This window comes from Monodelphis domestica, chromosome 1 (genome assembly GCF_027887165.1).
Source record: "Monodelphis domestica isolate mMonDom1 chromosome 1, mMonDom1.pri, whole genome shotgun sequence".
In the NCBI taxonomy this organism is placed as follows: Eukaryota; Metazoa; Chordata; class Mammalia; order Didelphimorphia; family Didelphidae; genus Monodelphis; species Monodelphis domestica.
In genome coordinates, this window is record NC_077227.1 from 495,022,970 (window position 1) to 495,039,930 (window position 16,961).

Sequence of the window (16,961 nt, forward strand, 5' to 3'; positions counted from 1 at the left end):
AAATGTGGCCTCATACGTCCTAGCTGTGCGACCTTGGGCAAGTCACTTAACCCCCTGTATAAATGGAGATTTTGAACCTTTGACTTCATTCCCCAAAAGTCCTTAGTATTTCCCAAAATTCCCTATAATCTCTCCCATGTCTCCACATTGGTGTGATTATGTTATTAGTATTTGACTGGTGGTAACTCCTCCCACATCCTGTTTTTTGGGTATTATACAGGAATCAGCAATGATGGTGATGAGTGGGGATGGCTGAAAATGGTTAACCAGCCATGGGCACATGGTCTTTATTTTGTATCCTCTTTATTCCTTGATTTCTAATGATCATTAATAAACCTCATAAAATATAATATTTTTATTATTTGAGATATAATTTTAATTTTTACACCACATTGCCTACCCCTTCTTGGAACCAGTATTGATTCTAAATATTGATTCCAAGACAGAAGGGAAGGGCTTAAAAAAAACAGAATAAGCTTATTTCCTATTAGGGGAGACAACATACATATGTACACAGTTAGTGTGTATATATATTTGTATAAACATGTATGTGTATACATATATATTTATATACATAGTTATGTAATGGAAATCTATACAAAATAATTTGAGGCAGATAAAGACATCACCAGCTGGGACGGGGACAGAAAAGGCTTCATCTGAGCCTAACTTTAGCCATTTCATTCAGCAACTGATAGATGAGGAAAATCCTTTGGGTGGGTCAGTACCTTCTCTACAACTCTGAGTTTTGGAATTTGTTGCAAGGGTTTTTCTCTTTGTTCAGCTTGGGGATGGGGGAGACATGAGAAAGAGGGCGGAAATGCTTATTAATTACAAAAAAAACCCTATAAACAAACAACATATAGTCCCAATGAGTGGCCAAGGGCCCAGTAAAGTTCCATGACTGGCCCAAGGCTAGGACAAGTATTTAGGAGAGGCAGAACTTGAAGTCACGACCCTAAGAGCCTTCTCAGATTTTTCGTAGCACTATGGAGGCTGTAATAAATGTAATGACAGAATCATTTGCATTCATTTCATTCCTTATCTGACATAGGATCAGAGCAGGGAAAGGGGGCGGGGGTGGGATCTGTTTCATATCCCTCATTTTATGCTCAGCACCTAGAATGGTGTCATGCATTCAGCAGGGATTTTATAAATGTTTGATGAATCTGAATGAACTAAAAGAGTTGTTGACTAACTGTAAAGAAGGTTTAGCCTGTCCTTAACACTTTTGTACTCAAGGGCAAACTCCCAGTTTGGAAGGCATGTAGGTGGAGCAGAAAGAGCATTGGATTTGGGGTCAGCAGACCTGGGTCCTGTGATTATAGGTAAATCCCTCTGCCTGGACTCTACCCTCAATTTCCTCATCTGTGATATGAGAACAAAATCTGGACCGCCTGTGGGCGAGTTACTTCTGTACCCTGGTCTGTGGCATGTCTCTTCAATAGAATCCTTGCTCTCTGAGGGCAGGGACTGTTTTATTTTTGACTTTGTAGCTCCAAAATAACTTAATAAGAAATGTCTACATCATGGGGTCGCCATGAGGAAAGTACAAATGAGAGCCTTTTTTTTAAACCTACCTCACCAAGTTGCCATGAAGATTTTCACATACCATAAAGTGTTACGTAAATAATATCCATTCTATGCTATGAGAAAAGAAAAGGACTCAGATGGAGTGGAGTGAGAGCTCCCTTTAGGGAAAAAAAAAGGAGCTGCATTATACTATCACAGCAAGTGGCCCGTGTATTTTTGCTCCAGGCTTAATTTTATCATCTTTATCCACACACCGTAAATGGGAAGAAAGTGCTGTTCTGTTTCCCATCAATACTTCTTTCTTATATTGCCTGAATAAATACCTACTTTGGCTGGTAATGGGTTCAGACATACAAACGCCACCCTCCTGGACTCCACATCCTCTTTGGTAAATTAAGACAATAAAAGAAATTCCCTTTTAGTGGGTGTGAGGTCACCTGGACCTTGTACAGCAGAGGCTGTTGTGCAGAATCAGATAAAAGTTTTGTCCCCTTGGCTTGTAGAATTCTAGCATCTTCTCATCTCAAAACACCAAAGGTGTCTCATTCTAAGAAGGCAGCAGAATCTCAAGATGGGTTGGGATCTATTTCTTAGTCTCTGTAACAGAAGGATGCCCCCCCCCCCACACACACACACACCATGAACTCCTTCAGCCCAATCATAGAAAAAAAAAATCACTTTGGAAATCTTAAAGAAAAACTCTTGTTGCCTAGGCTTTGGAGGTTTTTTTCCCCTTGGTATGCAATCATAGAGTCTTGGGTTTGGCGACAAAGGACCTGGGTTCAAATCTAGACTCTACGACTTCCTACATGGAGAGACATTGGTTAGGTCACTTAAACTCCCTGGTCCTCAGTTTCCTCATATGTAAAGTAAGAGCTGTAAAATCACATTCGTACAAAATTCTGTTTTAGGATGTGCTACAAAACATAAAGAATAGGGCAGTTAGGTAGTACAATGGCTAGAGTGTCAGGGCTGGAATTGGGAGGTCCTAGGTTCAAAAAAGACCTCAGATACTTACTGGCTCTATGACCCTGGGCAAGTCACTTAATCTTGATTGACACTCTTAGAATTGTTACTAAGATAGAAAGTAACAGTTTAAAAAAAAAAAAGAGCTTTCCTCTCAGCAACCCTGTGAGGCAAACATTCAAAGAATCTTTGAATATTCCATATTCCATATCAAGGTTAGAAGGTATCTCAGAAGCTATTGAAACTCACATAGAGCTGAAAGAAATCCCCTCTGTAATAGCCCATATTCTGTTTGAAGGCTTCCTTGAGGTGGGGGAAAGGGGTCTGTTACCTCTTGAGGCAGCCTAGTCCACTTTTGGAAAGCTCTCCTTATCAGGAAATTTCCCCTGACATCCAGCTGAAATCTGCCCCTTTGCAACCTCCACTTATTGCTCCTACCTCTGCCCCCGGAGCCTGGCAGAATAAATCCAGTCCCCTTGCCTCATGACAAATCCTTGCAGACAGCCATCACATCCCCCTCCAACTCTTTTCTTCTCTGGGCTAAACAACCCCATTTCTTCCGAATGATCCTCATACGGCATGATCTCCAGGCCCTTCTCCATTCGGTCCAGCCTCCTCTGGCTTATTTTTATCCCCACTTTTATAAATGAGAAAACCAAGCGACGACATGACTTGCCAGTGGCCCCACAGCTGGTAATGTCAGAATAAGGACCAAATCGAAGTCTCTATTCTAGGTCTGTTTCTCTCCACTAAACCATGTAGCCCGAATGTGTCTGGTGTCAGTGGAAATCCTCTAAAGCAGGCGGATTCAACCTGAGGTCCTTTAAAAATAATTTGATAACTGTGTCTCAGTGTAATTGGTTACCTTTCTCATCCTTTATATTTTGTCATTCATTTAAAAACATTATTCTGGGGAGGGGTCCATAGACTTGTCATAAGGTTCTATGTCACAAAAAAAAAATGTTTAGTCACTGGTCTAGGGGGCAACTAAATGGCTCAATAGATGGAGAACCAGGCCTGGAGATGGGAGATCTTGGATTCAGATCTAGCCTTAGACACTTCCTATCTGTGTGACCCTGGACAAATCACTTAACCCCCATTGCCTAGCCCTTACCACTCTTCTGCCTTGGAGCCAGTACACGGTATTGGTTTAAGATGGAAAGTAAGGGTTTTTAAAAAGTCACCAGTCTAATGGTTTTTCAAAAACCCCAGGTATCTGGTGACAGGTGTACTTGTGCAATTTCAGATGCCATCTTCCATGTGGCATTAGAATGGGGACTATCCCTGTGGGAGGGTCCTTGAAAACATCCCCCCTCATTCCAGGCTGCCACTGAGTCATGTACCTAAGGTAGTGATGCAGGTCCTGACCAGCAGCTGCCCCATAGGTGATGTGTCTGAAATTTAGGACTCCAGGAAGGGGAATGACACAAAGCCTGTCCAATTAGATTCCAAGGAGGTGGGAAAAGACTAGTTTTGTAAGCCAGCAGATAGCAATGGACACTCTGGGACTGGAGCTCCTCCTTCTCCTAGGCTGGAGCAGCTGGCTGCCTCTGATGGGTCTAATCTGGAGGCAGATCTTGGCCATCATCATGGTTTGGGTCACAGCTGACTGTTCCTGGGAGCTAAAGAAGAATGGCTAAGACCTGGAGACTTTTTTTAGTTAGGATGACCAGGTGATCTCTCTCTTTTTCTCTCTCTCTCTCTTTATTTCTCTCTCTCTGTTTTTCTCTCTCTGTTCCTTTCTATGTTTCTCTGGCTTTCCGTTTCTCTTTGTTTCTCTCTCTGTTCCATTGTCTGTTTCTCTCTGTCTCTGTTTCTCTGTCTCTGTTTCGCTCTGTCTCTCTGTTTCTCTCTGAGTGTTTCTCTCTGTCTGTTTTCTCTCGGTTTCTCTCTGTCTCTGTTTTTCTCTCTACCGTTTCTCTATTTCTCTTTCCAACTTTTACTAATAAATAACTATGATGTAATATGCAGTCTCCAAGAATTTTAATCATTACTCCTTTGACCAAATTCCATTAAGACTAACTGTCCAACAGTCCTTCTCTAGGAATCTGAAGTAATAGTCACTGAAAAAAAGCCCCAAAGCTATTTACTATATTCTGGGCACACAGGTGAGGCTCAATAAATACTTATTGTCTTGGCTTGACTTAACTTGAAAGGGAATGGGAGGGAGCAGTTACATGGCTCAGCATATTGAGAGCCAAGCCTAGAGACAGGAGGTCTTGGGTTCAAATTTGAACTCAGACACTTCCTAGTTGTGTGACCCCAGGCAAGTCACTTAGCCCCTATTGCCTCACCCTTATCATTCTTCTGCTCTTGGAACCAATACACAGTATTGATTTTAAGACAAAAGGTAAGAGTTAAAAAAAATATTGGAAAAATTGGAAGAAGCCAGGATGGGAATGCCTTTAAATGAAGAATAAAGAAATACATGATCCTAAAGGTAATATGAAGCCACTGGAGTTTATTGAATACTAAATGGCAAAGGTCAGACCCATGCTTTAGGAAAATCACTATAGCGGCTGAATGGACAGTAAATTGAAGTAAAGAGAGACTTGAGGCAGAGAGATCAATCAGAAGGCTATTGCTATAGAATAGATGAAAGGAGTTGAAGGTTATCACTAGAGTTGCAGTATGTAGAGAGAAGGAGATATGTAGGAGAGATGCAGAGAGGGAAATTATAAGATGTGGCAATGTGTGTGTGGATGTGTGGGGTAATCAAGAAAGGAGTTGAGGATGGCAATGAGACTGAGAACTTGGGTGACTAGAAGGATGATGGTACCATTAACAATAGTAGGGAAGATCAGAAGACAGTGTTGTGAGGGAAAGCTAATGAATTCTATTTGGGGCTTGCTAAGTTTGAGATGCTTTTGGACAGCCAATTCAAAATGCCTAACAGACAGAAATCACCAACTGTGATGTAATTTTAAAACTCAAGGAAGAGTCTAGAATTAGATAAATAGATCTAGGAATCGTCTCCATAGAAATGATTACTGAACACATGGGAACTTTCAAAGGCTGGATTCCTTCAGCTTCCTATCTCCTGTTCAGTTAGTCAGGTTTACTATTATTATATTAATTGACTAATAGAATAATTGAGGAGGGAACAGTACAGAAGAGAGAGGAAGACAGGGGGAGTGGATGAGTAGAAATCATTACTTTTCAATCTATTAATTTCTATTTTCTTTTTTGCCCAAGAAAATTTGCTAAATATAAATAAATATAGTAAAATCTGCTGATTTTAGGTCAGATCTGGTCAAATCTATAGTTTGGGCCAAAATCCATTGCAAAATGGCCAGATTGTTGTCAGAAAACATTTTTAAAAATTTGAGCCAGAATAGTCTGAGTGAGCTCATGAATATATACAACTCAGTTAAATTTAAGGGATTAGTTTCATGAGAGCTCTTATTAATGAAATAATTTTTTCCAATATATCAGTCAACTTGATTAATAGGTAAATCAAATGACATTTCTTAGTTTTCTCAGATGTTAAATAGATATAACCATCTCCTATACTACCTATTTCAAAGAATTCCTATAATCTAAATGGTTTGTAATCCTAAAAAAATATATAGAGAAAAGATAGTTGATTATGGTAGGCAATAACTTTATTATTTTATTTTTTGTAAAGATATTTTATTAAATGTGATACAATTTTCCACACAAATTTTCTGAAGCTCTATGATCCAAATTGTTTCCTTCCTTCCTTTTGCTCCCCCTTCCCTGAGCTGGTAAGCAATTTGATTTGAGTTATACATGTATTATCATACAAAACACATACAATTTAAACCCAAAAATAAAAACTCAAATAAGCTAAAGTGAAAAATCATCTGATCTGCATTCTGGAGGTGGATAGCATTCTTCATCAAAATTCCCTCAGAATTATCCTGGATCATTATATTGCTGAGAATAGTGAGGTCTTTCACAGTTGATCATCCTACAATATTGCTGTTTCTGTGTACAGTGTTCCCCTGGTTTTGCATATTTCACTCTGCATCAGTTCTTTCCAGCTCTTTCTGAATCATCATTTCTTACAATGCAATAGTATTCCATTGCCATCATATACTAGATGAGCATTTGTTCAGTTTTCAATTCTTGGTCAATAACTTTAGATTTCATTTTTTTTTCCAGGCAATCAATGCAAAAGGGCGGTGGGGGGGGGGGTGTTATGAAAATATATATTTTATAGGATCAGAGATTTCAGGCTGGAAGGTACTTCAGAGGTTTTCCTCACCCACCAAACAAATTTTCCTATGTGACAGAGGACTAATTTGAGTCCCAGCCTCTTAGTTCTGAATCCAATATTCTTTCTATTGTGTCATGATTCCTTCCCAAAAGGCTTTCACATACCAAACAATAATTCATGTTCAGCAATTGTAGTCGAATAAATACTAGTTAAAAATTACTACCCCCAACCCCTAAGAAATTTATGATTTGGTTTTAGACCAATGGAGTTCCACAGAGGGTAATAAAGGGGTCTTCTGGCTCAGGGATCCCACAGTTTTAGTTTCTCTCCCTAACTTAACCAGCCCCTTGGGTGGCTGTCACTACAGAACAATGGAAGGTTATTAGGTTGAGCAAGTACCATTATAAGCGGCCAAGGGCATGACTATTCCATAATTTAATAAAGGAATCCTGAATAATTGAGAAATGGTAGTATTGTTTTCTACTTTGAAGTCACATCTATTTTAGGAAGAAACACAGAGAGAACCAAAACTACATGTCTGGACTGTTCAGCTGAACTCGAGAATAGAGCCAATAGTAAACTGAAAATTAGGTGGTGAAGACATTTCAGCAAATTATATAATTCTAAGTGACAGTTAATCTCTGCATTTTCAGGATTCAGAGCAAGTTACATCATTGTAATAAATGACCCAATTGTCCAAAATGCAATAAGGATGTGTTTCTGGGAGAAACAAGGCAGAATTTTTTTAAACTTCTATTAATAGACATCTCAAGGATAGAACAGACTTTTGAAAAAGGGAGAAACTGCAAATAATGAACTGATTCTTCCAGCTATTTTTAAAATCCTGGAATCAAGACTGTTATGGACTGTTTGAGCTATACATTGCTCACCCTCCCAAGCCTACTCACTCACTGATCACATTCAGAAAATCCACCATTACAGCTGCTGTGTTACAGGGCTACTATTCCTATCTGATCTTAGCACTGGAAATTGGATTAGGACAGGTCTCATTCCCTCTTCCCCCCATGGAGAAATACTAAACTCTTACTCATATTTCCATGCCTCCCCAAAAGAATAGATAAAAGATTTTCCCTAAGCCACAAGGGTTGAGTAACCCCCAGTTCACCAGACAGGGGTGTATAGTCTTAGTTCCAGAGAGAATCTCAAAAGAAGCCAAGCAAATTTGCTAGCCCCAGAAAATCATATGAAAGTGGGAAGAGAGAGAATAAGTCATTATTTCTTTAAAAGAAAACATTAATCTTTGACCCTATTATTGTAAAGCTCTAGAGTTCTTTTAGTTAAATTAACACCTTTCTGACCTCAGCAAACTAGAGGAGAAACAACAAAAATAACAAGTAAAGAGATTTTTGAATATATGTAACTGTATGAGTATATCTTTTTTGACTGAGCTGCCCCACCAACTGATTTTGTTGATTTTGTTGAAACCAACTATTTGTCTGGGCTTTCTTGTAAATACTGCCTGAGACATCTCCAGAGTGTAAGTTTCTTCCACAAAAATCATAGTAACTTATATTTTAAAAATACTTTTTGATTACAAAGTACATAAGAGTTATATTCCTTATCTCATATGAGCCTTACAGAACCTTCTGGTTAAGTATATGGGAGAAAGGATGATGGATTGAGACTCCAGAGCCCTCACTTAAAATTCTGGCTCTGGTGATAATAAGGTTATGTGACTTTTTTTGGCAACCCAGTTCTCAGTCTGTGCCTCAGTTTTCTTCTTTGTAAAATGGGAATAATAATAGCTGCATTCCTTGTCTCATAGGTTTATTGTGAAATTCAGAGGAGATACTGTATGTATAGACAGAGTTCTTTGTAAATGTCATCTATTTCATCATCTTCAAAATGTGAAAGAACAGTGGCTTACGTGTTTCCCAGAGACTTGTCTATATCTGATGCTTATTATCTACAGGACTTTGAACAAATCACTTAACATCTTTAGGTCTCAGTTTCCTGTAAGTTTCCTCAGGTCTATAAAATGAGATGCTTTGACTAGAGAGTCTTTGAGGTCCCCTCCAGATGTAGTTCTATGAACCCAAGTCATGGGGTACCTACTAGGAGTAAGACACTAGAAATATAAAGACAAAAATTAAATACTTCCAAGTCTAAGTGTTCATGGGTGGGGGAGAGAATGTTTAAAGTATAACTTTGATATCTCATCATGGTGTTAAGGTAGACTTAGGTTCTTGAATTGTGGAGCATTGCCAATTCTTACCAAGTTGAAAAGATTTCTAATATGAATGGACCTTTCCTTCTCAGAAATAAAACATTGTAACTTTTTCCTCTCAGTTGAGAAAAACTTCTATCTAAGTGGACCACAAGAAGATGATGTTTTTGACCATTGCTAACTCTTAAAACACCATCTTCTAAGTCACAGAAGGGTTACAATCTGTATCAACAGAAGGATACTAATCTATTCTGACAAAGACAGGGATTTTTGAAGGGCAGCTGGCCCAAATTTCTAAAACAGAAATGGTCCCCGATTTCCTTCCTTCCTTCCTTCCTTCCTTCCTTCCTTCCTTCCTTCCTTCCTTCCTTCCTTCCTTCCTTCCTTCCTTCCTTCCTTCCTTCCTTCCTTCCTTCCTTCCTTCCTTCCTTCCTTCCTTCCTCCTTCTTCATTTTCTACCTTAGTAACAACTCCAAGATAGAAGGCTAAGGGCTAAGTAATAAGAGTTAGGTGACTTGCCCAGTGTAACATAAGTAGGAAGTGTCTAAGACCAAATTTGAATCTAGGAACTCCAATCTCTAGACCTGGCCTTCAATCCACTGAACCATCTAACTGTCCCTAGTCATTCATTCCTAAAGATCTTATTTTGCACTTTAGTGACCTTTCTCTCCTGATTTGCCTCAAACCCCTCTGATTTTTACTCAGTTTCCTTTGGTGGATTGTTCATGTTCTCCCTCACTCCCAAACCCTGTCAGAGTTGGGTGCTCCCTCCCCTTTTCCACTCCTTCCCCTCCCTCAAATCTCTGTCCTAGAGTCAATTTTCTTTTCCCTCTATATCTTCTCTCTTAGTGATCTCATCAGCTCCTCTTGGTTCAATGCTTATTTCCATGCAAAAGATTTCAAATTGGTATTAGGATCTAGTCCCAATTCATATCTTAGATTTCACTTCCACAATGCCAATAACCTGCTGAACATTGACCTGGATCTACTGTAAGCATCTCAAATTCACAATGTTCAAAACAAATCATAGTTTCTCCACCCCACACCACCCCCTACCTCAAACCACAGCTTTTCCAAACTACCCTATTTCTGTTGAGAGTACCATCATACTTCCTGTCATAGACTCACAATTTCAGTTATCTTCCACTCTTTTCCCTCACCTACCACATCCAATCAGTTGCCAAATCTTATAAAGAGATTTCATAAATCATAAAGCCCTCAGCATCTGCTCTCACATCTGCCTTCTTACCACTTATGAGGCTACCACCCTAATTTACCTCTGACCTAGACCACTGGATAGCCTCCTACATAAAAATCCCTCTTGTTACATTAGTTCTCCTCTTTAATCCATTTTCCACCTAAAGCAAAGGTCTGATCATTTCATTCCCAGCTGGAAAATTTTCAGGAGCTCCCTACTGTCTCTGAGATAAAACACAATCATTTCAGGCTTGACATGTAAAGCCCACTAAAATCAAGCCCTATGCTGCCTACCCAGAATAATTTCATACGATTCTCTTTAAATCACTCTATGTTCTGACCAAACTAGCTTTCTTGCTCTTCTCTGGATTTGTTATTTCATCTCTTACTTCCATACCTTTATTCACTCTATGCCTGGAATGCACTCCCCCTCTTAATCCTTATCTTTCAGAATCCTTAGCTTCCTTCAAGGTTCAGTTAGTAAAATCTCTTGTAACCTGTATTTCACCTAGTTGTTCCTGCTCTCTCTCTCTCTCTAAAGTAACCTTTTATTTACTTATTAGTATACACACTGCACCCTCCAGTAAAATGTAAGTCCCTGGAGCTCTAGGACTGTTTTTCATTGTGATTTCTATTTCCAGTTCCTAGAACATAGTGGACACATAATAAACAATAGTTAAATTGAAATGAACCTTTAAAGTGATCTCATTCAACTCTTTCTTTCCCTTTTCCTTCCTTTCTTCCTCCTTCCCTGCTTCCCTCCTTTCTTCCTTCTTTCTTTCCTTCCTTCCTTCCTTTATTCCTTCCTTTTCTTCCCCCTTATCCCCTTCCCATCTCCCTCTCCCTCTCCCTCTCTCCCCCAGAGCAGAGATTTCATTTATGTACAGATCTCCCAGTGAGATTTCAGCTACCAATGAAGTTCAGTAAATGTTCCACAACTTACACTATTAGAGTTACCTATAGTACTAAAAGGTTAAGAGATTTGCTCAAGGTCCCAAAGCTGAATATGTGTCAAAAACAGTGCTAGAATCTAATTTTTCTAACTTAGAGGTTGGCTCTCTCTCCAATATGTATAAAACCCCAATATTTTAAGGGATCTTAGTGGTCATATAGCATAATCCCCTTGCAGGGTATAAATGAATACCCTCTGTCGGAAGGGCTTTTAAACTATTTTTAGGCGATTATAAACTGGGATAAGAAAAAGAGTTTTAAATTTATAATTAGCTTCCCTTATAATTTTATGTATTTTTATACATTTAAAAACATTAATCTGAGAAGGTGTCCATAAGTTTCACCAATCTGCCAAAGAAGTTCATAACAAAAAGTTAAGAATCCTTTACTCTTGGGGCAGCTGGATAGCTCAGTGGTTTGAGAGCCAGGCCTAGAGAGAGGAGGTCCTAGGTTCAAATCTGACCTCAGACACTTCCCAGTTGTGTGACCCTGGGCAAGTCACTTGCCCCCATTGCCTATCCCTTACCACTCTTCTGCCTTGGAGCCAATGCACAGTATTGACTGAAGGTGTAAGGGTTTAAAAAAAAAAAAAAGAATCCTTTACTCTTGAGCATTCCTGAGTAGTGGTTACCTACCCACTCTGACTCAGATTTCACTACTTACTAAGGCATCCCATTCCATTACTGAACTGAGCTGAAATCTGCCTCCCCCAACCTTTCTTCACTTAGATTGTGAATTTCTTTCCCCATTTTTTAAAAAGAGATGACTTGGTAGAGTAGAAAGCACACTGGGACAGAAGCAGCTTTCTAGCCTTCACCTCAGTTTCGTCTTCTGAAAAATAAAGGCTTTAAGGTCTTTAAGGTCCATTCTAGTTATTCTAAATTCTAAATTCCCCTCAATTCAATATTTATTAAGCATTTATTTTGCAAAAAATCTCTTGGATGCTGAGGTCCAAAGATGGATAAGACATTGTCTGTTAATAAGGAGCTTCTAGTCTCATGAAGTTGAAGAGAGGAGAACAAAAAGACAAGTAGCAAGATACAAGAGAGAGAATAAGGGAAGGGACTATTTCAGAGAAACTTTGGAAAACTTGTATGAACTGGTGCAGAAAAAAGTGCTTAGAATCAAGAGGTCAATGAATATATTATAACAATAACTTGAAAAGACAAATGACTCTGATAGACTTAAGAACTCTTAAGAGCAACACAGTATCCCATGATGAAGCATACTGCTCACCTCCTGATAGAATGATGATCTCAAGATGCAGAATGAGACATTTTTTGGACATGAGGGAATTTGTTTTGCTTGACTAAGCATATTGATTTAAATGTTTTCTTTTTCTTTTTTTTTTCAATGGGTATGGTTGGGAAGGAAAGAAAATGATTTTTTTTTGTTGTTAGTTGAAAAAAAGTTTAAGGGAAAGGCAGTTAGATGGCTCAGTGGAGTGCAAGTCAGGTTTGGAGATGAAAGGTCCTAGGTTCAAATTTGATCTCAGAAACTTTTAGCTGTGTGACCCTGGGCAAGTCACTTAACCTCCATCACCTAACCCCTTACCACTCTTCTGCCTTGGAACCAATTCATAGTATTGATGCTAAGATGGAAGATAAAGGTTTAAAAAATGCTTTTTTAAGAAAGGAGAGATAAAGAAATTAAAAAGAAAAGTCTGGAGAAATTTGAAGGGAGAGAAAGAGAGATCTCTTTGCTTAGGAGTCCCATATCTTTCATTCCTGATGTTTTATGTTCTGTTACTTAAACTTGCCTATTTGGGTTAATATTTTTCCATTTCAAAACTGGGCTGCTCCTTTCCCCCAAGAAGCACCAACTCATCTTCTTTCCTTTCAGGACTATAAGCAGCTGAAATAACCATAATACCAATGACTGTCTACGAGGTGTTTTCTTCTTTCTTTAAAGAAACAAAAACGAAAAAGAAAAAAGTATGTAGTGATATTCTTTCTTTCCCTGTCATTTTTGGCCTGGTCGATGCTTAGTGATGAGATGCTCTCTAAATGGCATGGCAGAACATTCCTTGTCAGTCACTGCGCCCGGGGGCATATAGCAACCTCGGCGAGCCCTCCGAAGTAATTAAATGTGAGCGGTCTGCAGTACCCTGAATTCCAAACCCCACCTCCCCGGGAGGGAGCCGGAGCGGAGCCCGAGTCAGCCGGAGCCCACTTGCACCCTGGGGAGGGATTCACGTTTAACTCTTTGCTGGGCCTGGGTTGCTGGGGCTCAGATCCGTATCGGTTTGATGATTTAAATACCTAAGACCTCGCCTAAAGAGCTAATGAATAGTTTCCTTTCATATTGACAGGAAAACAACCATTTCAGTCGCGGTGACGGTCTCCAGGAGCTTAGAAAGGAGCCACTGAAAAGCAACAGGGGGAAGGGGGGGAAGCGCAAGGAGGGGAGAGGGGGACTGGAATGAAGAGTTAAAATATAATGCGATGATTGAACATCTAGGGGGTTGGGGGGGGGGGGGGTGAGGAGGAGGAACGAACGAAAAAGACCAAAGCGCCTTTCCAAGCCAGCCTGGGGAGAAAGATTGCGCGGTTAAAGCTTAATTAACACTCACCATTCTCCTTCCGAGCACCCACGGTTTGGGGGGGCGGGGGGGAGTTGGGGGAGAGAAATGCCATCAAATCCATGATAGACAGTTCACATTTCTGGAAAGGCACAGCAAGTGACTGGGTTTGATGTTAGGTTTTGTTTTTTTCCTTGAAGAGAAAAACTAAAACAAAACAAAACCCAAAGGCACTGGCGCTGCTCTCAGAGCAGGGAATTAACTAAATGCTCGTTAAGTAACATTGGCGTGGCGAGGCGACGACGGGTCAGTGGTGGCAGCAGCGTTTCAGGACAGAAGGCTAGGAGGACATAGAGCTGCAAACGCAACGTGGCAGCGGAATATATGAAGGTGGAGACAGAGGGACAAAGAAAGACACGGCGGTGCCTCAGTTTCCTCCTATGTAAAAATGTGAACAATGACACATGCACTGCCTACCTAATTCACAGTTACTCTCAAATCCAGGGAAATCACGGTCGCAGATTGTGCTGTAGAATTAGCACTTGTTTCTCCCAGTAATAGTGCCTTTTGAATGGGAAAGTGTGATGGAAGCTTAGAAAGTCAAGGAAAGAGGCTAATTGAAAGCTTATCCTATGGCATTCCTCTAAGCAGCATCGGCATTGGCTGCCCGCTCTATACTTAGGAAGGGGAGACTAGAGATTCCCTTTGCATTCGTACAAAGTCGTGAGCTACTTGAGAACGCAGTCTGCCTTGTGCTTACCTAGTGCATTGCTCCTAAGTGCTTACAAATGCTTTTTCATACATTCATTCACTGAGCTGATAGGTTGGCATCTTTCTCTGACATACTGTCTAAATGAATTTTTGAGTTTTGGATCCAGTACTTTCTCTAAATGATCCATTGTTTTTATTGGCATTTTAAAAGATAACGGAGGAAAACATTTATCTTCAACAGGTGCATAACTACTTAGAACTTTCCCTGTGTCCCAGGTTTGACCTCTCCCAGGAGCCACAGAACCTGCTGCCTCTTTCCAGAAGTTTAGCCTAAAGGCACAGTCAGATTCTGCTTTGTCCAGGGGTAGGGTAGAGAGGGAGCTATGGGCCAGACCAGGTGGTCTTCTCTTAAATTGGGTAAACAGACAGCCACATGGAAGTTCTCCTCTCTTCCCACAATTAGTCTCCTACCCCCACTCACTCCGCATCAGGAAAGTAATTCCCCATGACAAACACCCATTGGAATTCAGACTCCAGGGTCAGTGAGTGATCACCACACTCCAGACACCACCCTTTCTTTCCTTGGAGACCCAAGATCAGGACAAAACACAGAATATTCATAAAGTAACTCCAGAGCCTAGGTTTAGGAAGCAACATTTCTATTCTACACTGGTGTGGGGTGGAAGGGGAGGAAAAGTAAATAGCAGTTTATTTTTGGCTCCAAAGCTTAAGGGACTTCTCAGTCAGGTTCTGATAGCAGAAATCAGAAACAAATGGTGCCAAGTATCCAATGAACATAAAATATTTCTCCATGAAATTTAATAGAGATCAAAGAATTGGAAGGACCCAGCAGTTCTCAGAGGAAGAAATTAAAACTACTCATAGTCACATAAAAAATGCTCCAAATCACTATTGATTAGAGAAATGCAAATTAAAGCAAATCTGAGTTACCAGCTCACATCTACCAGATCAACTGATCAAAAATGAAAATGATAAATGTTGGAGGGAATGTTAGAAAATCAGGACAGTACTGATCCAACCATTCTGGAGAGCAATATGGAACTAGGCTCAAAGGGTCACAAAACTATGCATACCCTTTGACCCAGCAATACCCCTACTGGGTCTGTAACCCAAAGAGATCAGAGACAAGGGGACCTACCTGTACAAAAATTGGAAAAGGTGGGGTTGTCTCTCATTTGGAGAATGGATGAACACGTTATGATATATGGTTTTAATGGAATAATATTATTGTACCATAAGGAATGATGAACAGGATGAGTTCAGAAAAACCTAGAAAGACTTATATGAACTGATGCAAAGTGAAGTAAGAAGAACCAGGAGAACATTGTATATGGTAATAGAAATATTATATGATGACCAGCTTTGAAGAAATAAATCATTATCAGCAAAGCCAGTCTCTAAGGTAACCACAAGGGCTGCATAATGAAAATGCTATCCAGAGCCAAAGAAGGAACTTTTGAAATCTAAGTGCAGATCAAAGCATGCTATCTTCCACTATATTTCCTTCATGCGATGTCTATTGCATTTGTCTTCTGACATGATGATGTGAGCAATATAGAAATATGTATAATATGAAAGTATAGGTATAACCTATATCAGACTTTTACCACTTCAGTGAAGCAGGGATAGTAGGGAGGGAGAAAATCTAAATTTTAAGATGCAAAAAAAAAATCAAAAACAATTGTCAAAAGGTACTTCTACATGACACTGAAAAAAAATTTTTTAATATGGGGGGGAGGGAAGAAATAGAAGGATCCTTTGAAACCATAAAATTATTCCCTTTATTTTACAGAAATGGGAAGAAATGTATTACCCAAGATCATACACATACATAATAAGTGACAAAGCTCAGATTCAGGTCAGGTTTCCCTCTTCCAAATCTAATATATTTATCTTTGCACCATTGGAACAATGTTCACAATCCAAATCTGATTCACATTTTATTTCTAATTTATGTCAAATACACATGATTTCATTCTTATAGGTTCTTCTTCTACTGATTCTCATCTTCTGGGTACTCTAGGTCTTAATCTATTGCTTTCATTATTAGATAGTCTTCATGAGTTGATGTGGTTGAAAAAATTCAACACTGGGTATCTATCTTCTGGTGATGAACCTCTCTAATAACAAACACACAGCAGGTTGAAGAATCTGTTCTAAAAATGTTGCCAGTTCAGTGGTACCTGTCAGTCCAGTCAACAGGCATTTATGAAGTGCCTACTATGTGCTAAATATTCTGCCAAACATTGGGGAGACAAAGAAAGGAAAGAGAGACAGACAGAGAGAGAGAGAGAGAGAGAGAGAGAGAGAGAGAGAGAGAGAGAGAGAGAGAGAGATTCCCTGCTCCCAAAAAGCTCACAGTCTAATAAGCAGGGAAACAACTATGCTCCAATAGGATATACAGAGGATAAATTGGAGATACAGAGGAAAGGCACTAGTATTAAGGGGAAATCATGAAAATCTTTCAGAAAAGAAGGGAAAGTCTACCTTTCAGAATGTAGAATGGTAGCTAAGACTTGAAGAAAGCCAGAAAAGTCAGGAGGCAGGTAAAAAGAAGAGAATTCTAGACATGGGGAAGAGCCTATGAAAATGCTCAGAAGATGGAGTATCTTATGCAAGGAATAGCAAGGAGGATCGAACTTCAATCCTCAGTCTTGGGGAGCTAGGGTGATTTCCACAGCATGATCAGG